At 43.0% G+C, this 23,814-nt stretch overlaps 1 protein-coding gene across 13 annotated transcripts in view; it reads left to right on the top strand.

Annotated features, from left to right (window-relative positions):
* Positions 1 to 23,814, top strand: part of ADGRL3 (adhesion G protein-coupled receptor L3) — a gene marked incomplete at its 3' end in the record, with an annotated part of 313,409 nt that overhangs the window by 186,453 nt on the left and 103,142 nt on the right. The gene's annotated exons all lie outside the window — the stretch shown is intronic.

Raw genomic sequence — 23,814 nt, 5'->3', positions numbered from 1 at the left:
GCTTGCTGTTGGGAGACCAGATTTTATTTTTACATTTCCTTGTGCTGGTTGTGGGATTAGTCATTTCATGCACTCACACATGTATCTAGTTTCTGTAGAAATTGATTTTTTTACTGTGGCACCCCCTAACCTCATGGCTGTTTGTTTTTTTTTTTTTTCATGTACTACTCTGAGTAATGGGAAATGGTTTTTTGGTTCTGTAGAACCTCTAGGTTTGAAGGGAAAGAGAAAAGGCAATTGCAGAGGTGGGCAATTATTGCTGGCACAGTGTAATTAATGTACCAATATTTCCAAAATCAGCAGCTAATGACAGAAATACATGTCCTGTCCTATTCATGCAGAAAAGAAAGGGGTTTATAATTCAAAATGCTTTTTGTTTGTTGCGCTCTCTAGGCACCATTGTTGATAATCTGCACACACGGGTAAAATATTTTGCACTTTTTGACATTTATTTTTTTTCCAGAAGAATTGTCAAGATGAGAAATGGCACAAATGGCTCAAGGAGTATTGACTTTTGCAATCAGTAGCTAGTGAAATTAACATCTTCCTTCTATTCTCTTAGCACAGACAATTATAAATTAGATTCAGAAAACATGTTCCCAGAGGCGTGGGTTTGGGTTTTAAGAGAACACTGGCATGGGAAGGAGGGAAAACATCTTAACACAGAGCATTTTACCCTCATTTGTAGGTGGCTCAAAGCTACAAGCCTTAAAAAAAAAAAAATTAAATTAATAGAAGAGGAAAAGAAGAAAAATGTGGGTGGAAAAGCAGCACAGGACAAAACAAGAGGCTGTTGCATTCAGTTGCATAAGAGGTGCTGGGAAAATACAGAGCACAGTGTATGAGCAGTGAGAATGGAGGAACTCCATCCTCAAGGTTCTCCCATCCATCAAAATTGTGCCTTTGAGCATTTCCAAACACAGAGGCAGAAAAAGCAGAGCAGAAGGGGCTCCTACTGCAGAACCCAAGCTACACTTACAGTCCTGGGGTTTTTCCATAGCCAGATCCCATCAGGGATGGGGTGGCATTTCTAGGGTCTTTTCTTGACCCCCTTTTCCAGCCAAATCTCCAACATATTGTCCACATACAGCCCCTTCCCAGAGGCACCTGGAGTGGTGCAGCATAGAGAGTGCTCTGTGAGCACCTCAGAGTTGTTAGTTGGATCTTTAGCAAACGCAGTTTCTGCCCCAAAATCTTCACACACACACACCCCCCCACATGCCCCAGAGGACCTCAGTACATAAACCTGCATCTCTTGGACTCGGATGCCAAAGAAATGTAAGTAACAGCAACTTTTATTGACCGTAATTGCACTTGAATTAACTAGATGCCTGTGTAGTTGATGGCTCCTGCAGCCTGACATCCCTCCTGCAGCACTGGAAACCTCATTGCTTTGCCTCACAACACTTCCTATGCCAGAAAGCTTCAGAGGGCACAGCTCTCTTGGCATAACTCTAAAATTACTTGGCAAGTAAGCTCCGGAGGCTTAAACTCTTGTCCCAGCTGGGATACATAATGATCTAGCTACCTGCTTCTTTGATCTTCCCTTTGTTCTCTTTTTTCACAGAGCTATCATTTGTTCACACACCCTCCCCCCCCCCCCCCCCCCAACAAAAAAAAAAAAAAGGGAGGGAGGCAGAAATAGAAGGGAAAAAGAAAAAAAGGAACAGGGTTGAACACACTCCCTGCAATCTGCAGGCAAGGCTGAGATGCAGCCTTGGCTCTGCTCTTTGTGTCCTCAGGGTGGTAGTGCAGCTACTGCTTCCCCATGCGCTGCCTTGCCCGGCTGGCAGGGAGGAGGAAGCACATCCGAGCGTTTAATTTGCTGTTCAAAGGTTTGTTGTACCTACATGCCTGTATGTAAATGACACGGATGCATCTGCTCTTTGTTTGTTTCCTTAAGCTCTGACAGGGTTGCTGGGATGAGTAGCAAAGGGGGGTAGGTTTGTGACCGTGCTAGATGAGAGGGTTTGGAGTTGGGGACTGCAAATCACTGTGAGATCAGCAAAAACTTCTTCTGCCACTCTATTGCAACCTCAAGGGATGGGCAGCTAGGTGGGTGAAGAATAAAGAAACAAATATATAGTCAACTTTTGCTAGGTCCAAAGATGCTAAGATTTTTTTTTTCCTCTGTGTCCAATAAAGACCAATGCAGTTTGTCAGAAATCTATAAAGAAGCTGCTATTACTGACTGGATAACTGGGAGTTTTTCATGCAGCACTTTTCAAAAGGCAGAGGAACTTCACACAGTTCCAGCAGCAGCCGCAAGCAAGAATGAACCACTGCGTAGTTATTGAGGCTCCATCCCTCAATGCTTCTTTTGTCCTTAAATTTCTTTTGTTGGGGTTTATTCACAATGCTGGTGTGCTGCTATTCTGACAAGTGTGGTATTACAGGAAAAGATAATCGGATGGTGGGATTTAAGCTGTTGCAGAAGGGAGTGTAGAGTATATGATCCACTTAAAATTAAGAGTGTAGCTAAAAATCCACAGAATTTTACAGTGCACAGACCATAATATACTGCAGGGCATCCGTCTTTAGCAGGAGGGTTCAAATCAGTGGAGCTTTTCAGCCTTCATCTATGAAATCACTTTAGTGTTTGGGTTTTTCATTTGGCTTTCTACTCTATTTGATTGTGGTCATGTTTAAATAATGTCAGAGCGGAAATTGGTTTTATTGGACTTAATTTTGTCCACAGCAAGATGTACATTGCCTTGAAATATGATGTAATTCCCAAGCAGAACGAGATGGGCTTCTCTTCAAGTCAGATCTCAGTCCTGGTGTCTTGGTTTTTAATACACCAGGCTGCAAAGTAGCAGGAAATGGTGGAAATTGCAAGGTGGAAGTGGGTTTAAATGGCAGTAATCTCTACCCTTGCTTCAGGCAGAGAGCTGTAAATTGCTACTCTGTCTCGGCTCTTGCCCTAATGCAGGTTGTTGCTTGGCTTTTGTTTGATGGCATTTCACCTTTAAGTGGACAAAGGTAAAAAAAAAAATTATTGGGAAAATAAAGTTATATAGCACTAGAGGAAAAAAAAACCCCAAAAAACCAAAAAAACAAGGGCTGTCCAAACACCTCATAGTGCTGGATGTGACCATTTCTTAGATAGAAAATCTTCCAAAGGTGAATGCACACTGATGGATATACTGGCTGTGAGTGAGGAATAGCTGCAGTCTTTGATTAAATGCAGTTGAGTGAAAAAAAACCAAAGAAACATGGTGCAAAATCTCCCAAAGCCCTGAAATTATTAATGGCTCATCCAGCAGCCACGTTCCACATTGGCGCCTCCAAGGCACCACACTGTTATCTTAAAAAACAACACAGGAATTTCAGCAGTGTGAAGAACTATTAAAAAAAAAAAAAAAGAAAAGAAAAGAGGAAGAAGAAAAAAAAAGAAAAAAAATTGCTCAGATTTTCAGGTTGCCATGGTTTTTGGAGACAGTGGTATTCACTGCATTCCAGATATCGAATATAGACACAGCTAATTTCACCTGGAAGAGTGGTGGGATTTTCTCTTCTTTTTAAAGGGAAGGTTTTGTCTGTTTGCTCTTGACCTAGAGTTTCTGTGGGGCTGCTTGTTTGTCTATGGATTTTGTGCGTGTGCGTGCAGAAATGTCGCCGAAGAAGATCGATAGCGAGTCTGTTGGGCTCTGCTTAATAATGCTGAGGTTTAGCTGGCGTGGGTGTGCAGTAACTCAGCCCACTGAGTGCCCCTATCGAAGATAAAGGGTGGCAAGCCAATTTTTGGCTGAGACTCACTGCTTTCTCAGCAGGCAGATTCAGCAGTTGGACCAATGTGACAGTGATGCAAGCCCCAGAGTCTGAGTTTTTGGCACAGGGGCTGAAACAGTACCGGCTGGTTCCCACAGAGGTCAGAGCAGATGATTCCCAGTGCCTTCTTGCTTTAAAAGTCTGCGAAGCAGCGCGAGGAGTTTCTGTGTATATTTTTTGAAGAGGGATAGTTTATTCAACTGTGCATACTGTAATAGCTTTGTGCTGGGCTGCATTATCCTCGCTGGCTGGCAGGAAATGACATTTCCCCTTCCCTCTTCCTTAGCAGTACTTGGGATTTGGTGTATATATTCAGCTTCAAAGGGATTTTACATTTGTACATGGGAGTATTTGTCTTGTCATAATAACCGTGGCCTCAAAATTTGCCGTTAACTGAAAAAAGAAAATTGTCTCATAGCTGCACACACACTTTATGAAGATGTTCCTCTTACCCTACACAGTGGTTTTTTGGTTAAAAAATTTATAACCAGAATCCAGGAGAGGCTGTGCAAGTCAGAGCATGGTTTGTTCACTCTGTGCTCAATCTCCCCTTGAGCCCAGTGCAGTTTGTCACTAATCCAGCTGGATTTGAGCTGCAGGCTGTAATGTAGGAAGAGAAATGCACAGCAGGGTGCATGTCCTATCAGGTAAGAAATGTGAAAGAGGCTGTTCCAACACAGGGTTGCAGCTGGGACTGATGCTCCTCCTGCTTTTCTCTAAATAGCTCGTGGTGGTCACACACTACTTTAAATGTGAAACATGTGAGGCAGAGGTAGAGAAGTAAATACGGTTTTCTGTAGACAAAGCAGTCCACACACAGGTTCTATCCACGCATATTATCTGGAGACAGCAGTGGGGATAGCAAATTCATTTCACTTTTTGTTCTGAATATTCCTTTTCTCTGCTAAAAGGCACATTTTCTTTTGCCTTTGACACCTGTAGCCATTTGCTGTACCAGTGGAATTGGAGGGTAAAAATATCCCTATGATAATTTGGTAGTACTTTACACCAACTGTGCCATCACTTTGCACAGGCATAAAAATGACTAGATGAGGTACAGAAAATCAGTCTGTAAATCCATAAAAATTGTGGGGTTTTTGCATCTACTGATTTTCCATTGTCTGTATTCATTAACAGAGAGCAAAATGGATGAATTAGTGCTCAGTTCCAGGCAGCTGTTCATCTAACTTCCCCAGGCTGCACATGCTGAGGGTGTTTAGGATATTTTCACTTACAAAGAAATAAAAAAAAATCACCAGCTTCTGTTATCTCTTCTGCTTTCTATGGAGCCATCTGAGGCCAGGGAGCCCACTGCTGTGTTTTGTGCTTCCCTGAAGCTTGGCTCTGATGGTGTGGCCACCTTCTAACAAAGATTTCATACCAAAGAGTGGCTTTTGCAGGGATCCTTCTACTTCTCTGAATGCTTCCCAGACCTCAGCCACCAACCTCTGTTTTGCAGGTTTTCCATTAAGAACAGCCTGGGAGGTGCTGAGCTCTGCTTGCAATGTTGGTCCTGCTGGAGTGCATAAAGAAATAGCTCTAGGTTGGCAACAGGGGATTTTTGAACTTGGAAGAGCAGTGGGAAAGCTTTGAGCCTACTGTGGCAGTACAGTAAAAGGACTGTAACTTGCATGTGTCACTTACCAAGCAGTAGAAAGGCTTGATTTCTTTTATGAGAAAGCATCCGTGCTGTCCTGCGTGTTTACAAGCCTGGAGGAGGCTGTGGATTAGGCACTCTTTGGCAGGAGGTCTGCAAATTCACAGCCCATGGGGAGAAGGGATTTGGAGCAGTGTTGGGGGTGTCCCACTGCTCCAGGCACAGCTGGAGGGAGAGGCCAAGCAACCAGGCAAAAGCCAGGTTTCCTCGCAATTATGGACCTGGTGTGTGCTGGAAGGAGGGTGAAAGGAAGCTCTCTGGGATTTCAAAAGGAATGTTAGCCCTGCTCCTTTGGCCTGACACACTGGAGAGCAGAGAGACAAAAGGCCTGCTGGGCATGAGAGCCCCTCTTGGGCAGGAGGCTGAGGAGAGGCAGCCAGGAGAGGGGCAGATGCTTGGACCTGTCTGGAAAACACGACTGAGTAATTTGGGATACAGATGGCATGTCAGAGAGAAAGACTGCATAGGTTATTAATATGGTGAGTGGCTTTCTTGGGGAGGGCACTACTTAAACTATTTTTCTCCCTTTCTCTGGCTCCGTGCTGCTGATCACAAGAGGAGAAGAGGGTTATTATAGATATTAGCTATTTAGACACTGGAGATAACTCACAATGCTGAAAACTGAACTTACCTCTGATTAAAATTTAATTGCTCCCAAGCTTCCACTAGTTACTTGCATTAAGTTTCACACCATTGGAAAGTGCTCATCAACCAGTGTTGGATTTAACAGGAATTTGGCAGATGTTAGTGAAGTGCTGGAGGAAGTCCAAACCACAAGATCTGTGGCATATCATATGTTTGAAAATTTGCTGGCAGCTGAAAGGAAAATCACAAAACTGGAAATAGCAAGAACTGGACACGGATCTCTTCTCATCAAACAGCCAGAAAGTTGGATCATCACCTCCAGCACCTGGAAGGCAAGCATAGGTCATGAAGTGCTGTCTGCCAGGTGTCTCAGTGAGGTGTAAAAGCAGCAGATATTATATTATTGGCTTTTGGAGAGCTTTATGTGAGGAACTCTGGTGTCACCATGGAAATCTTCATGAAAAAAATACCAGTCTGTTCTGAGGCAATTTAGCAAATTAGCTATGTTTTATAAAACTTATGTTTTCATTGCAGATTTCCCTTCCTCTTGAGGACATTTATTCAGAAACAGGGTCCTTTTTCATTAAGAGACTAATTTATTTCTATTACATATTTCCTTCCTGTTGCTCTTTGTCCGTAGCATTGTACCTTCAGCTCTGCTTAGCTTTTTGTCACCAGGATGTGCTCCTGATGCAAGGAGGGGACAAACACTAACAGGGTTTGAGAAAGCTTGATCTGTTTTTCATAAGTATATAAAAGCATCAACTTGCCTGTGTGTAGTATTAGGAAAACCTCAACAGCTACAGCACAGTGAGAAGGCAGAGGAACAAGATTCCTGTTTTAGACAAACAAGAGCTGAATTGAAACTTAAAATGGTGCAAGTGTTTTTCAAAGAAATTAGTTGTGTTTGAAAATAAGTATAACACACTTCATAATTTAGTATCTGTCATCTTTTAGTGCATGCAAGACTCTTGACAGTGGTTGTGGCAGGAACTTCTGTGGAAAAAAGTAAATCTCACCTTAAGCCTTTTTCAATTGAAACAATGTTTGGCGGTGTTTGTGTGAAAGATTAAGTCAGATTCAGCCCTTGCTGGGGCTGAGCTGATGTGGCACAAAGATAGACCAGGATCAGTCTTGTGCTATTGCAGCATTTGATCCCTAATATACTGTTTCATTTGTTCTCTAGTGTATAGCAAAATGCATTTCACATGCTCTTGTCCTCTGTAATGTGGCCTGAGGTTGACAGATCTCTGTTGTTAGGTAAGCACTGCTCGGGAGAAATGCTGGATCCCTCTGTTAGTCCTGCCTCATCTTCCTGTGTTCGTGTGGATTTTTTTTTCCTGTCTCCTGGCAAGTTGAGCAAATGAGGATTTTAAAGTTTGTGTCTCTGGCTGTGAAATGAGTTAAATCCATGCAAGTCTAGATATAAAAGCTGTACTGAACTGGGGACTGTGTACTGCCATGCTCTGCACTACCAGATTAACAAATTTAGTATGTAGTACTCCATGTCCCTAAGTTATGTGTTGTACTATTGCTAATAATTGATAGAGTTTTTATTGTAAAAGGCAAAGCAAAATGCTTCAGTGTCACTCTCAGTTCAGATGCAAAACCCATCAATGCTCCATTTCACATAGTATTTTTTAAAGATTTATGGCGTACGTCCTCTATATTCAGAAATACATGGATAGAAATTCTTTTTCCAGCAATGAAACTTGTTCAAAAGCTGATAAGAAAGGAGGTGTTTTGGTTTTTTTTCCCCAAGCACCAAAGACAGTCAATTTGGAACTCGAACAGTGACGTGGGAGGCAGAAGGTACACGTAGGCTGGTGCAGGGCTCTCTGCCAGAGAGTGGGGAGAAATAGGGCAGCACAGGCTCTCTTTGGGTCTTTCAAAGCAAATCTGGAGCAGATGTTCCTTAGCCCTGAGATACTGTTCTAACCACAAGCACTAATCTAACTTGACCGTAATAAAGGCTATCCCTGCTTCTATTTCTGTCCAGCAAATACAAAGAGACTTATACAGAGGTAGCAAGCCATGGGAGGGATTTAAACCATCTTGAGCTATTTAAAATTTGATGGGCTAAACCATCCACTGCGCTCCCTCTGCCACCAAGGAAGAGGAACACCTTCAGACAGAGATTAGGAAAAGCACCTTGCAAAATCGAGCATTCCTGGAGGTGTATGAGGAGGATGTTTGTGGTTTACTGGGTATTAGAGGTACTTGAGGTGTGATGTAAATGCATCAATCACTGCTCGCTAATGTGCACTCAGGATTTCCCAGCTGGCTTGAGTGAATTGGGAGTCTTATTTTTTTAGGGTTCCCCTGAGATCTGATCTCCCTTCGTTAGATTGGACTCTTGAGTCGGTACTGAGCCTGTGATATGAGAAGATGAAGCCTGATTTGAAAGTAAGGCTGAGACCCCAAATACCCTGATGCTCAAAAGGCCAGTGTTTGTTTAAGGCAGTGGGAGATACTGCTTTCTTAGTGTTTTTAAAAATCAGGTCACTTGTTCAGAGACCAACATCGGGATCCTGTTTATGAAAGTCTTGACCTAAATGTCTTACCCACTGTGTTTGCATTGTTTTTTCCTATGGGGAAAATAATGAAGTGCAAAAATGAAGAGAAAGGGAAGTCTGCAAAGTCCTGCCTGACCCACTCTAATGGCACAGGCTGCACAGGACTCAATCTCAGCCCATTCCCCTTGCATACCCCCTGCTGTTTTGATCTCAGTGGGACAGTGGTTTCCTAAATATTCAGTGCCCAGGCAATTTTCTTTATTTGGTTAGGACTGCAACACTTCAAAGGGACTAATTGCAAACAACAAGAACAGCTAAACTTGTCTCTGCTTCACAAGCTCCTTCGGTGACCCATGGAGCAGAAGCTACAAGAGGGAGCACACACTTGACTTTCTCTCTCCCTGTCTCAACTTACTGATGTTCTCAGGGACAGCATTTGGGTAGCTGTCTCACTTTTCAGAGGTCAAACACTTTTTCAGCTCTCCATGGCTCTTTCTATCCTTGGCCTGCAAGCCTGGTAATAAAATGAGCCTTTTTTTACCTGAGTGCTCTTGGAGGATGCTGTGATATTGCCAGGTGTGTGTGGTGACATTTTCTTCCCCAACACCTCATGCCACCTCCAAGACTGTAGGCCTGGAATAAATATCCAGATGCTCCTACTACATCCTAAAGCTTCTGTGCATGAATTCAGTAAGACTCATCGTTATCTGTTTTTCTGACTGGCTGCCCAAATGATGGGTCATGTTGGCTAAATGATTACCTATCATCATTCATGCCATTTCCACGTGCCAGCTGCACGCCTGCTGCAGATGGCCTAACCTCAGCCACCAAGGACAGCGGGGACTGAACACATATTTTACTGAGAAAACTGAGGATGCCCTGCAACAAGGAAGGTTTAATCAGGGCTTTGTTGTGCTCCCATCTTGCTGCATGGCAGAGTGGCAAGGAGAGACAGGGAAATTTTGCTGACACAGCTGTTATATTGTCAGCAATTAATTAGAAAGTTTTGTTCAATAAAATGTATTCTGGCCTAGGAAGGATGCCCTTGACTTCAAGTTGGATTATTAGAGAACTGAGTGTCTCATAAGATACTTCTTTTTTTCCAGTATGCTTGCTTATCATTGGAAAAAAACAGGTTTTTGCCTGCAGTTCTGATTGAGCACAGATAACTTGTAGAAGGTCAAATCCCAGATGTTTTTATGGGTATCAATTTTGGTTCAATTTTTCTATTTAAAAAAACCCAAACCTTTAAAAGAATGCCAGTTATAATGAGATAGGTATTTTGAGTGCAAATCTACGATGACATCCTTTTTCATGTGCTGTTTGATCAGGTGCAACTAACTTTAATTGTAATTTGTTTTGCGGAGGAGGGAGAAGAATACATACAGGTATAAACAGAGTATAAACAGGTCCACACAAACACAAGTAGTTCATCTGGCAGTTCTGGGTGTGGGGAAATGAGTGAAGTTTCCACCCTGCAACCAGACTTTAACACTTCCCTGCTGGTTATGGTTCTCCAAAGGTGGTGAAAGTGGTAATTCAGCAAATATTACCACTGGGATGTGGCACATCAGCCAGAAAGATGCCACCCCACGCTGCAAGTTGTGCCCACTGGACTTTGAGAGGGGTCATGGGGTAGCGTCAGATGTCAAGTAAAGGAGATATCCAAAATTGTTTACCTTGAGAGAATACTTCATTTTGGAGTTAAGGGAACAGAGAGCAGAGGAGCAGGCGTGAGGCTGAGAAAAGCTCCATGTGAGGATGTGTTCCCTTTCCTTTTCTGGGAAAGGAAAGCAAATGGAAGACAGTGGAGAAATAAAACTGGAAGGAGCAGCTCATTACCCAAGGGGCAGATGTAGAAGTGGTTTGTAGGCAATGACAAGTGGGACAGGCAGGGGTTAGTTTTGGAACTTACCTGGGATGAGGAAAGGAGCTAAAAATAGAGATTTAAGATCCCTTTTAGTGGAGGTGAGCCAGCACTGTGCCCAGAGAGCTGTAATGCAGGTTCCACATGAACGAGATTTTATTTGATGTGCAGGGAGAGAAATCTGGATGAGAGGGAGAGTGGAGGTTTTCTGAATGTTAGTCTGAATTTCCAGCAGGGATCCTCTCACCTGCAAGGGCTTGGCCTCACCACTGCAATGTTTCTGTTGGCTGATGAAGGAAATATAACACTGCATTCACCACTTGGAGGATCCCTGTGAAGAAATTGTCTCCAAAGGAAAAATATCCAGTAACGCTGACTTAACTCGTACTCTTTTCATCCAGTCAGGCTGGTTATAAGATTTAGATACTATCAAAAAGGAAAAAGCAACCTAGGAAGGCCCAACAATTGATTGTAGCGGGAAGGAATTTTTTAAGTCAGTTTGGTCCCTGCATTTGGCTTATTTCTCATTTTACACCCTTTGCATCTGCTTTCCCTTTTTCTTCATCTCTGCCCCATCCCATCCAGCATACTCTTGGGCTGGCCTGGGTCAGTTCCATCATGGTTTTTGTTTTTCATTTAGGCAGGCACCACAATGTGAGCTTGCCTCAGCTCGACAGAAATGGACAGATAATATTCTGTTCTGTTACTGGGGAGTCCTGCGCACCTCAGGTGCCAAACAGATTGCTAAACATCCTTGAAAAGTCTTTGCTTTGCGTGCAAGAGAGAAAAGAAATCTAATATCTGCTTTTAAATTCAGTCCCTTCCTTATCCATTTTATTTGATTTTCTTTGCATACACTTAAAATTCCTTTCTGTTAGAAGATACCCTGTGTTGCTTAGAAGATTTTAAATCCAATGACTGCTTGGTCTTGTTTTAAAAGATCTAGAGCTGACTGTCCTCCTAATTTCTACCCATTTCCTTCAGAGGTAGTAAATGGCAGTGGATAGTACCTCCTCTTGGAGCTAAACATCCCAATCCTCACATAAATCAGCAGCTGCCTGTGGATGAAAGCCATCTGTGGCAAATCAGTGTCGGGTCAGGGTGCCCTGGTAGGTCGCAGTGTCTATTGGCCACTCTTGGAGATGCTCTTGGTGCAGTATGTACATTGCTATTACTGAAGACAAAACCAGGAAGCACAATTCACATTGCTGTCCCTGGCCCTGAAATGATTCATGTTGCTAAAATAAAGTTGCATCTCCCTTAGTTACAACTCACTGGAGTCTGTTTGACCAGGCATCTCAGTCTCTATGAGATTTCTGCGCGCTCTGCTCCAAACAAGAGCTGCAGACAGTGAGGGTTTAACTGAATCAGTGATGCTGTTTTAGCTCAAATCTGATGTTTAATAAGGGAAAATAACAGCTTAATTTGGAAAGGCATCTCGTAGGCCAGGGGGACTGACCTTGTAGGAGTGACTGCTGCCAAGAGGATTAGGGAGTTGCATGTTGCACTCAGAAGTGTACCGTGGACATGCTGAGCTTGGCACAGAAGATGTGAAGACTGGTCCCTCAAGGCCAATACCTTGTCTGAGCTTCAGGCTTTGCAGAAGGAGATTCCTCATGGAATAACCTGGATCGAAAGAAGGGCTCATTCTTCTGCATTAGCAAATAATTTCCTCATGCAACAACACGGGAGGATCAAAGCCTTCCCTGTCTACTTCTTCTTTTACTGTAATCCTTGGCACGTCTCAGCACTTCCCAGGAGTGTGTTGTGGACTGTGATGAATAATGTCCTCTGCAGGAGGAGAAGGAAATAAGGACATCAGGTTGGCTGTTTGAGGTGGAGTTTTCCCCTGCCTCTTCCCACTACTCTGTTCCTAACATCTGTGCCGTAGTTCCAGATTTTCTGGTTGTCCGTGGAAAGGCTTAAGCCTTCCCCAGCACCAACTAAACACCCCAAGGACAGGCGAGCAAATACTTGAGATGCTTGCAGTTTCTTTTGTTGCCTGGAGATTTGCTGTAACCGTGAGTTTTTCAGGGTTGCAAAGTCAGAAGCCGCTTGCTGATGGATGGCACAGTTTTCAGCTGAGGCTCAGGCATGGAGATGTTGATACAGTGAAGGCAGTGGCATTGCACCAACCTGTGGGCTCCTGCTCCTCCAAAGAGCACCTGGCATCTTGGACAAATTGAATGGCTTTTGATGCTAACTTTTTATTGTCTATAAACTGGCTGACTCAGCTTCCTAAATCAAATCTCTCCCTTTTTCTTCAAGCAAAACCACATTTCTCTCTGCCTTGGAACAATCTCTGTGGCAGCTAAACATAGTGGATGAGCTGCTTGCCACTGCAGGGCCCACACTTGGAATTTGTATTTTGCTGAGCCATCTCCAGGTTGAATGCCATGCCAGTGAATGCCATGTCTCTAATCCCTGGTCATTTAGGCTCTAGCCTCTAAAGAAGAAAAGGCAACAAAATGTGCCTAGTATTTATTTAAAAGTTTAAGCATTTCTTGACTTGATTAGTGCAGACCATGAAGGTCTATTGCAGGTCACCTTCTTCCTCCCTTTTCATCTTGAGCCTGACCACCACACTAGAAAGTCTGTTTTTTCCTTCAACTCCAAATGAGTTCAAGGTTATGCTCAATTTTTTCTAGTATTATTGGCATGACAGATCTCTTCTCATTATAAATTATTCTGTCTGCTTCAGCTGTATGGTTTTTCTCATTTATATTTAAGATAATGGAAGAAGAGTTGCTTTTGATGACATAAGTGAGCTAGATTTTTGGTTGGTATTATTACAAAATGAGAGTTCTGGCTGGATAATGTAAAATATTAGGGCTTTTGAGTTTTTAGTACCTGTGAAGCCCTGCAATGACTAGAAAAACTAATATACTTCTTCCCTACAAATTAATGAAACTTCTTGATGCATGCATGGAATTTGAAAGGCTCGGGGCTAATAACATTACAGGTCTCAACACGTGTACAAAGTGGTCTGCTGTAAAAAATTTACAAAACAAAAACATTTGAACATATTTGATACCGAAGAGAGGGAAAACTAATAATCACTGTAGACTGGTGCATTTATTTTATGTTACCTGTGAGAGCTGTAAAATGAGGTTTAGACTGTGTGCTAGAAGCATATAGCAGCTCTTTGGCCATGCACTGTAGCAGTAGTTTTATCCTAGACTGAAAGTAAGAAAACATCTGTAAGTATATATGCATCTCTGCTGTATTTCAGGATTGAACACATTGTGCTTGACCATTCTTTTTCCCCTCCTGTTTTTCTGTTACGCTTTTGAATAGTGCTGTCCTATGGAAATGCATTCACATTCAGTTAAGTCTGTATGTCTGTGTTAGTCTATAAAACGAATGTAGCTATTTAGCAGTTATGTTTTTAAGGCATGTGAATTGGACCAGGTCAGATTTTCTTTGTCTCTCCTCTTTTTTCACGTGTTGAATATGCGTATTTTTTCTTTTCCTTATGACAGACATCGTTGTTTTGTTCAATATGCTTTGCAGTGATATCAGGTACTTCATCTTATGGATGTATATATTATAAAAAGTCAAGGAGATTACACAGTTTTAAAATCTCTAAAGGATACAATTTGCTTTTTCCATTTCTGTGTCATCCTATTTCTTTTTTTTTTCCTGCCAGTTCCCAACTTCTGAGATTCTGCTGTTGCTTGTGAGGATCTGCAATGCTTTTGTTGGTAGCCCAAGTGGATCAGGTGCAGTTTAGGTTTCCAGGCCAAGAGTACATTATGAAAAATCCCTAATCTGGCACAGCAGTACCTGGACATTCTTCTGTGCATTTGCTCCCTCTGGTTTGGACCAGTAATTCCCCTGGGCATGTAAGCTTTAGCACCTGACTGCATGTAAAAACTACATGCCAAACCTGGGGAAGCAGGCATACAACTTTGACCTAAAATACTTGCTTTTCAGTACTCCTATTCAATTTCTTGTAAGATTTTAATGTCTTTTCTCTTTTGTGGGCCCAATTCTGAGTCTTAAAAGGTCAATGGGTATATTCTTTGGCTTCACACAAGAAAACATGCTGACCTTGCAATGTGCTGGTCTGAGCTATCCATTAATAAGAATAAGCTGAAAGGTGACAGATGTAAAGCTACAAATCAATGCTGAAAGTTTTTCCATCCTGGGATTATGTATTGTCGTCTTGTCATCAGCCCCTCGGCTAAGAGTCTGAAACTACAGCTCAGCCAAAGCTGACTTCATGAGAGCTGGTAGCCCTTAATGTTTCTGAGAAAAATTTACCAGGTAAAACCTCATTTTCTGATGTTTTGGAGCTTATTCCTTCCTGCCTCTTGGGTTTCTGCTCTGACTTTCCAGCCGAGATGACTGGCCATGGCAATGCCTCTGGCTCTGGAGCCTTCAGGGTGGAGATCTGAGATGCTGAGCCTATGAATGAATATTCACCATTGCTACCAGCACCTCAGTGGCCTCCCTCAAATGAAAAATCAGCCTCTGGGACATGGCTGAGAGCTGCTTGCGTGCCAGGCTTTTTAGGATATCAGCAGAGACTTGATAGTGCACCAAGCTGCCTGTGTGCAGGACTCAAGTCTGTTAGGAAAACTGGAGATCCCTGGAAGTGCTACCCAGTTCATTTCACCTTAAAACACCCTGTATATGGTACAGTTTGTTTATTTGTTATAAATCTGCCTTGCTGAAGTAAATGTGTTTTTCATAATATTAATGGTGTTCTCATTGTTGGAGCCCTCTGCATAAGTCAGATATCTATAAAACAAATTTAGACACGGGTGCTGTAGTTAAGCATTGTTTAGGCAGATCCCTGAGCCAGGATGAATACATCTATTAGAATTGAGCTTTACAATATATTGACATTTCTAGATAAGTAATAAAGAGTTTAGAAAGGAAGCTGAGCAGCATTTTATGGGTTTTTTCAGGGAAACTGCTTTATTTCTGAAAGTAGCTGAATATTGATATTCTTACAAGGGAGTTTTTTCAGCTTCCTGGGATTGCTTTATGTGAAGTATTTTTTTAGCATAGGCTTCTTTCTTCTCTCCCTCCTTTCCCTCTGTGTCTCCAGGGGTAGAAAGCAAGCCACCGGTAAGTTTGGGGACAGGATTGAGCTAACCTGAGCTGCAAGCCAAGATGTGGCCAAAAGGCTGAAGCTGTGCCTGCCCTCTGATTTTCAGGAGGGGTCTTGACAGCACATCCATATCAAGGTGCACCAGGACATGCTCAAAGGATGAGGAAAGGCTGCCTTCCTCACCATTTCTGTATTTCTGGTGGTTTCAGTGTCAGTTCTCTCCACAGTTCAGGCTGGTTTCCTCACAGGAACAATAGTAAATGGAAAAAATACATAAAATAGAAGCCAATGCAGTCAGATACTGAGCAGAGCAAATGCCCTGTAGAGAGAAAGCACCTTTGGTGGCTTTGGAGAAGGATTTTGGATTTTAAAACAGGTTTGAAATAGCTAGTGGGTAGCAAGAGGAAAAAATGGATGGGTTTGGTGAAAGGCAAAAGGTGAGGTTGTGCTGGCAGGTTTATAATTGCTGTTGCTCTAGGCTATGGATGTAACATGTGCTGTACAGACAGCAAGGCCCACTGTCAGGTCTCCAGTTCATGTCTGGGAGTGCAGTATCATCTGCATGCTAATGAAGTCAGTCCTAACATGGGTTAGAGGAAGAAGGCTGTGAGTAGCTGTAACTCCACCTTTGATATGTTATGGTTTATTCCTTTTCCTCTCCTTGATTCCAGCTGACCAGCCCACCCTCAGAGTGTGTTTACACTTGAGGCACTGGGCATCAGGGCTGATTTGGAAGCCCAGTACAGGAATGCAGGAGGCACCTCAAATCCTGAGCCCCAGAGAAGCTGGGGTCAGGGCATAGTGGTGCAAAGGGAGGTGAATTGTAATGCCAAAAAGCAGCCTTTTTGCTTTTAATCTGCCAAACTGGACAGGAGGAAGTGGGACCAGGCAAATTTGCATCCATCTCTCCCTGGCACCCTTGCACACGTGTGTGCTGTGGGGCCAGGGAGCTGATTTCTTGTAGTTCCAGTGGATTGTCTCCTTGGGCTTGATTGTACTGTGCCCTCTTCCTCAAGATAGCAGCATAACACAATCAGGTTCTGAATATTAATACAGAGATCACAGGAGTATGGCTTGGAAGCACAGAATACTGAGAATTGAAAAGTCTAATCTGTCCTTTTTGAAAGCTGTCCAATTTCTTTTTTATTTACAGCATTTGAACCATTTCACAAATTGGAAAGCAACTAACCAGCCATTTCACAGGCAGATTATGATATGTTTAAGAAAGTCCAAGGCATTTGTCTGAATGCAATTGGCCATCTTGCTGACTAACATCTAGATTGGAGATATTACACACACAGTTGAACAGAGACTATTTGAAGATGATGGTTTTCTCTTATTAAGTTGTGTTTGTAGCTCGCAACTGAAGAAATGTTTTGGACGGCGGTCTGAGCTGACTGCCTGACTGCAAAGGACTCGTCACATTGATTGGGTAGATGAGAAAATGCTGGGGCGTGAACAGTCACTTCATGATTTCTGCACTCGATTCCATTCTTTGCAAATGCAGAGGTGGAGAACTGCTGGAGAGAGACTGGCTCCATCTGGCACTGCCTCTGCACAGTGCACACAAGTTGCTCGGTTAAAGAAGCAGAAGTGCAGGCAAAAAGTGGGAAACACACACTAGATGAAGCTGCATCCGTTGCCATACAGATGGAAAAAATTTGGTTTCCCTCTTACCAGCTACACATTTGCTTGTTCTGCCTAGAAACTAAAAGGTATGTTTCAGCCTGAATGGATAGAGCGTACATGGCTTAATTAATTAAAAGATAAAAAAACCCCAAAACCCCAAAAAGCTGGCAATCCAAGGCTCCAGTAAATCTCTCAAAGCTGTGAATATGCAGTGCACACGTGTCTGCACTCTAATGTGGTCTGAATGAAAAACTGACAGCACCTGTTACTCAAATCAAAAGTGATTTCTCTAACAATGGGATACTGGGGAATTCCTTCCAGGCTTCCCTTTAATAGAGTTTGAAGGATTCAGGTTGGAAGACAGTGCATAAGATCTGCACCACTGGCTCTGATGGATGTGAATCATGCCAAAGGACAGTGATTGTTTAGGAGGTTAGAAGTTCACTCCATGCATCCAGTAATAACACACAGCTGGTATCTCCTTAAAAAAAGATTGTATGCTTCTTTTTTTCCCCTGTGTGAAACCACATGTGGATTGGGAAAAAAAAAATTTAAAAATCAGATTTTATACATTCAAATCCAGAAATTCAAAGCAACTGCAACCACATCTGACAGTATTTTTGAGAACCAGAGTGAGTTGAAGCTAGAGTGCCTAAAAATAGCCCTTGAACTGAACTCTAAAAACTATTAGATTTGTCCATTTATAATAAATCCTGATTTACTATCTATTAGATCATCTCTTCTGTAATCTTTTCCTATGGGCATAGTTCATGTGCATTTCTAAAAGCATTACAACATGATGTTGAAAGAAATGCTCAATTTTTTTGTGTCTTGTGCACAATGGTTCAGGTAAATTTCTGCATTCAGAATCAGTTGCAAAGTCTGGAACAGGCAATAGCAATAAGGCTTTAATACCCTCAGTGGATGGTTGCCAGAGGGTACAAGAGATTCACAAAGGTGGATTTGGCAGAGGCCCTGGGCAGGAAATCAGAGATAAGACTTTAGGAACTCTCTTCTGATAGAAGAGGACTGTGGTGAAGACAGCAGGTGATGCTCCTGTGCTGTAGCTACTCATCTCCTGGTGTTGCTAGATATGTGCTGTAAAATTACAGTTAAAATTTTTTCTAATGTCTCTGAAGTTACATATTTTTAGCAGGATCCAGTAGTTTCTTGGAGAAGAATGGGTCAGGGAGAAAAAAAAAGAAGAAGATAAAGAAGTATCTTCTTTTATTCAAATGACAACTAAATTGGGGACCTGACATTAAGAGCTGTTTGGAGACAGAAAAAGCATTAAGTTCTGACACATGCACACCCCCACAAAAGTCCCACAGAAGCATAAAAGTTGATATTTCACTAAAATGCAGTCAGGCTGCTGTTTGGGTTCTTATTTTTTTCAGGCAAAACCTAGAAATTTGCAATAATGCTGAGAATGTTTTTGACAGAACAGCCTTTCTGTAGCAATCTCCAGCACGTAGAATGAACTGTTGATCATTGTCAGAAATGCAGAGTTTTGAGTCAAAAGGGCTCTGTTCTGCCTACCTTTTGCCTGTTGAAAAGGGGTGCATTCAGTGGCTCTTTGGGTGTATTAACTAACTCTTTGGGTGTCTTGCTGAGGGTGATGCAGCAGTGAAAAGGACGAGCTGGGGCAGTCTGAGTGAGCTTGAGCCTGTTGCGCTGATTTCTCCCACTTTGGCTCTCATTCTTAGCTGTTTATGTTAAATGCTGAGACTGAGACTCAGAGGAAAGTCCCAGCGTGTTAAGTGATTCCAGCTTGAAGTGCCTTGAAAGAACTGAGTCTGCACCATGTCTTGGACTGCTGCTGTAGGTTTCCTCTTAGCACAGGAACTCAGCATATGGCCCATATCCATTGCAGCATCTGCACAAGCCCAGCAGAGCAGTCATATGTGGGCAGAGTAGCCTTGGGCACAAAAACTGATACCCTGCTAGAAGAAATAGGCAAAAAAGAAAATCCAGAAAGTGATTTTCCATTTGTCAGCTGCCCGCAAGGGAATGGCTCTTCCTTCTCTCAGATCTCTCAGATGCAGCATCCTCCTCCTCTGCTTTCCCTCGTTCCCTTGTGTTAGTTAAGAGGCAGGAAAAAGAAGAGCTGTGTGTGCCTTTCTCACAGCACAGGGCTGTGTGCAGTTGTGCTGTTGAAGACAACGTGCCACGTTGAGCACTCTGGGGCCAGTGCATATGTAGTCTTTCCATCAATGGGTTTTGCCAGCCCTTTGTCAGTGTCAGTAAATAAAGCTCCACAATCCCAACTTCCCCAAAAGCAGCGTGTGAACTTATGTTCACACGCAGGGTTCTGGCTCGGCTTCCCAAAATAATGGCATGTGTGAGCAGAGGGGAGAACTGTTCAGATGTTTGATGTGAGGCCGACTTGGCCTTCGCCTGCAGTAAAAATAAATCATAGTTGCTCTCAAACACGTGGAAGGAGCTGTACATAATTTAGGGGCTAATCTCACCTTGTCGGTTCCCTGGCTCGCAGCTCTTGAGTGGCACCAGCATGTGGCTTTTGGTCTTCCAGCAGACATTTGCCATGAGAAGGTTTTGCAGGGTGATGTCTTTAACGTAGACTCAGCGTAACTTTGCAATCCAACAGTGTGTTAATGAGTTGGTGCTGTCTGTGTAGGTGCTTCTTTTCATCATCCTCTTCTGTTACCTCACGTGGAGTTCTTTGAAAAAAAACACACGAAAACAAAAAAAAAGGCAAAAGAAAGTGGGAATATATTTACTTTCAAATATTACTGTTTTTCTAGGGAGTTTCAGAAGATGTTCTGAAATGTGTTTGAAAATGCCTGTAGAAAATTAATTCCCATGAGATGCATTTATGTGACAGGGAAGAGAAAAACAGCTGTGATATAATCCTCCAATTGTATTAGGTTTGTGGGGTTTTGTGATGCTTCTTTCAACGCATGCCTAAACCTTCTTATTTGCTACGTAAATACAACTTGCACCATCTTCTCAGCAGAAGAAATGATAAAAGGGATGCTGTGACCAAAGGATGTGGTTGCCAAATATGAAAAGGGCAAAACTCTACAGGGAGGGAGGAAAGGGAGGGACCTCCAGGTTTGGTGCTTCTAGCAGCCTTCCCGACTCCTTCGGTGCTCCATTTGCCTTCGTGCAGCAGCAACATGTGTAAATAATGTGCTCAAGAGAACACTGGGATTGCTGCTGTTGAGCTGCTGGATTAGTTGTACCTCACTTGGTCCAGCCCTGCTTTAGATGCAGCACAGGAAGCAGGCAGGGCCTCCTGGCTGCCAGCGCCCCATCCCATCTCCTTGAGCATCAGGCTCAGGAATGCAGGACTCGCCAGGGAGTGAAGTCATCGTGGTTTGCTTGGACCTTGAGCGTGGAACTTGGAGTGCAGCCTCTCCTTCCAATTACGTGAGCGAGTGCTGGCTCGTAGCACGCAGCCTGAAGGCTGAACCTTTGGATTGTGACCCCAGGGGAACAGCTTGATGGATGTCTCCTGTCATCCCTTACCCCACCAAAGCCAGTGAGCCTCACCCAGGAAATCCTCTCAGCAATTTCTGCTCGAGGGGCACCTAGTTATCTTCATTGATGGGACAGAAAGTGCATGATGTCTCTTATTAAGTATTATTGAGTACACCGGGTCATTGGCTGGAGACTTAGGTGCCAAAATTTAAGAAAAATGGGAGAAAAGGTAGCAAATTGCCTTTCTTGCAATCAAAGCTGCTTTTGTGATAGGAAAACACTAGTCAGAGTCATTTGGGAAAGCAGTCTCCTATGTCTGGGAGCGCCAGGAAGAGGTGAGCAGAGCATCTAACCACATCATGGTTATATGACATGTGGTGGATATTCTTCATGGCAAATACAAAGTGCTGGTTGCTTGTCATGTCACTACTTCAGGAAAGGGGAACAGAGAGAAATGGGGCAAAAGACAGTCCATTATTTATGTGAGATTTTTTCCCTATGAGCAAATCCGTACCATGATTTTCCTTCTGCCAAGCAAAAATCTGCCTCCACAAGCCTGAGCTTTTTGTGGAGGTTGGGAAATAAAAGAGAGAAGGGAAAAACCTAAAAATTTCTGTTTTCTTGCTAGTCAAATGTGCCCTGAGTAGAGAGAGGCTCCTCTGGGAGTTGCAATTGCTCCCTTGCGGATGCTGGAAATGCTTTGGGGTTTGTTTTTTTAATGACTGCAGCTTTAATCTGAATGATGGCAAAACTTAGTCTTCTGCTATTACTGCCAGCTCTCTAGATAGAGCAGGGAGGAAAAAAGTGAAGTATCACTTTGGGGTGTTTCTGGGGAAGAAATGTTTCCACAGCCATAAATTGCTTTCTTGGGAGCACTGAAAATTCCTATCCCAGTGCGGTGCTTCATGGAATCAAAGTCAGCAGTCTTGGATTCATAAGGAATAAAAACTGAGTTTTAGCCAAAAACGTTAAGGTCTTGATATGGCAATGCATGGTTTAAAAAAAAAAAAAAAGTGAAAATAAAATAATTAGGTTTATACATTTCTAGTTGTAGTAGTGTCGGTGGTTTTTAAAGGTGCTTGTCTTGGAGCAAAAATTGCCTTGTGAAACATTGACTGAAGAATCCCTCTGTTGAAGCAGCACTGCAGTGCTGTTTTCCCCCAAGTTAAAAACTCACAGTTTATTGGCAGCCTGAGTTAATCTGGAGGTTTGATCTCTGTTCTATGCTGTAGGATTTAGGTGCTTTTGCTCAGGTTGCAGTCTCTTTATGGTTTTGCTTGGATTTGAGAATCACTTATATGTGAATGATCCCGATCCCCTGTTCTTTTCCTCCTTACCAATTAACTTGGGTTTTGATGCACATGGTCGTGTGAGCAAAATTGGCAAGTGGTGCTTGCTGGTGAAAAACTGGGTGGTGTTAGCATGGTGATCATGATTGCTGGAGCTCATTACCAAACTGACTCTTTAAATAATCAAACCTTTGAACTCAGCTCAGTGGTATCCCATCCATCTCACTCCGTCAGGCAACTGGGAGGCAGCTCTTTCATGTCGTCTTACAACTTGTCCTATGTAAATGGTGGATGTGTTTATTTTCAAAAGCAGCAAGAAAGCCCAGTGGAACAAGAAAAAATTTGGAAGAACAAGCCCTCAAAGAGATTTTGACACTGGTGCCAGGGGGTTTATGAAAGATAAAACAGCTCATTTTTTTATGGCTGAAGGAAAATGCCATTAAATCCCTTGTGCCTATCTGCTACAGTAAACTTGCCAGAGCTATTCCAAAAACAGCATGCCGTGGGATATTCAATGATTTTCAGTGAAAACTAGGCTTAAAAATTCAGATCTCCTGTGTGTGGATCAAGGGGAGCTCCAGGGTGCTCAGTAGATGTTTCTATATGCTCACACATGGCTGTAAGAATTATTTCAAACAGGGTTTGCTAGCTTTGACTTTGAAACTGCATCCACTGTATCTGCTCAGTTCCTTTGTGCGTGGTGCAGGTAATTTGCAGAAGGAAAATAACTTGTTATTGTAAGAGTAAATGGGAAAAATTTTACAGGTTGCTATCTAGCAGGCTAATCTGTATTATGAAGAAATAAAACATACTTGCATTAAGCCATGCTGCAGTAAAAGTGTAATATTTGCTGAAGTTGTCTGCAAATTTTAGTCCTCTCTATAGCATCAGGGGGAAATCATTGCTTGGTGACCCTAGTGCAGCTTTGAGCAGAAACTAGAAGAAATCTGAGAGAAAAGATCCTGCAGAAACATGCAGGATCTGCATGTTTTTTGCATTGTATTTTTCAGAGGTCATTTAAACTCAGGGTTCATGGTGAAAGGGAGGTGGCAGGAGAAGACTGGAAAATCTGATCACTGAGTGTTTTGAGACCTGTTTTCAGATTCACCCGGTGCTCAGGTGAATTAGTGTAGAAACTCCATTTCCTGTCGCTGGACATGGAGCAGCAGTGACTGAAGGCTTTTTGGATGCTGGAAGAGGTGGGATGGTAGTGAGGTGTTACAGCATGGAAATTAGAGTGAGAATGGATCAAGACAAGCCTTTTTATATGCTTCCTTACCTGCATTTCACAGCCAGCCCCAACATTTTCTCAGGCAGGGATTGAGGGGGCAGTTGTGAATATCTGGCATTGAACTGGAGTAAAAGTCTTACACTGAGAGAAGCTGGAGGGTGCTTATCTTTGAGAGAGGTAGAAGAGATGGGAGAAGCAAGCTTTTCCACAAGCTGTGCGTGACATGGCATGGCAGGGGTGATGGGGGAGCAGCTGGGGGCAGCCTGCTTCAGTTTCCCCACCTGATATTTCAGGCCAAGCCATAGACAGATTCCTGTGAAGCTCCACTCTGTGCAAGCACCTTGGTCTAAATGGGAGGTTAAATAAGGTAATTGTAAGGTGGGCATCCCTCAATATTCCCCACACACGCAGTACTTGGTGCAGCTATTGCAGGATGTACAGCGGGTCAATTGCCTTCTAAAGCATGTTCCCCACCTCTTGCTGCTTGACTGCTCATTGCAGGTTTTCAATGAATTAGCCCACTGAGCATTAAAGTCTCCAGGATCTGGCTGGGCTGATGTGCTTTTTTGTTGTGTCACGTGGCCTCAAGATCAAGGGGCCAGGCATTGCTCTTGGGATGGTGCAGCAAAGCATGAACCTCAGAGAAAATTGATGGCTTGCTCCAGAATACAGCCTTGTGTTCATCCCTCTGTGCACTTTTGATTTTGAGAATGGATTTGTGGTTTGGTTTTTGGTTTTGTTGGTTTTGGGTTTTTTTGTTGCC

Source organism: Fringilla coelebs (assembly GCF_963513975.1).
Source record: "Fringilla coelebs genome assembly, chromosome: 4".
In the NCBI taxonomy this organism is placed as follows: domain Eukaryota; kingdom Metazoa; phylum Chordata; class Aves; order Passeriformes; family Fringillidae; genus Fringilla; species Fringilla coelebs.
Note: the sequence above shows the minus strand (reverse complement) of the source record. Positions and strands in the feature narration are given on the sequence as shown.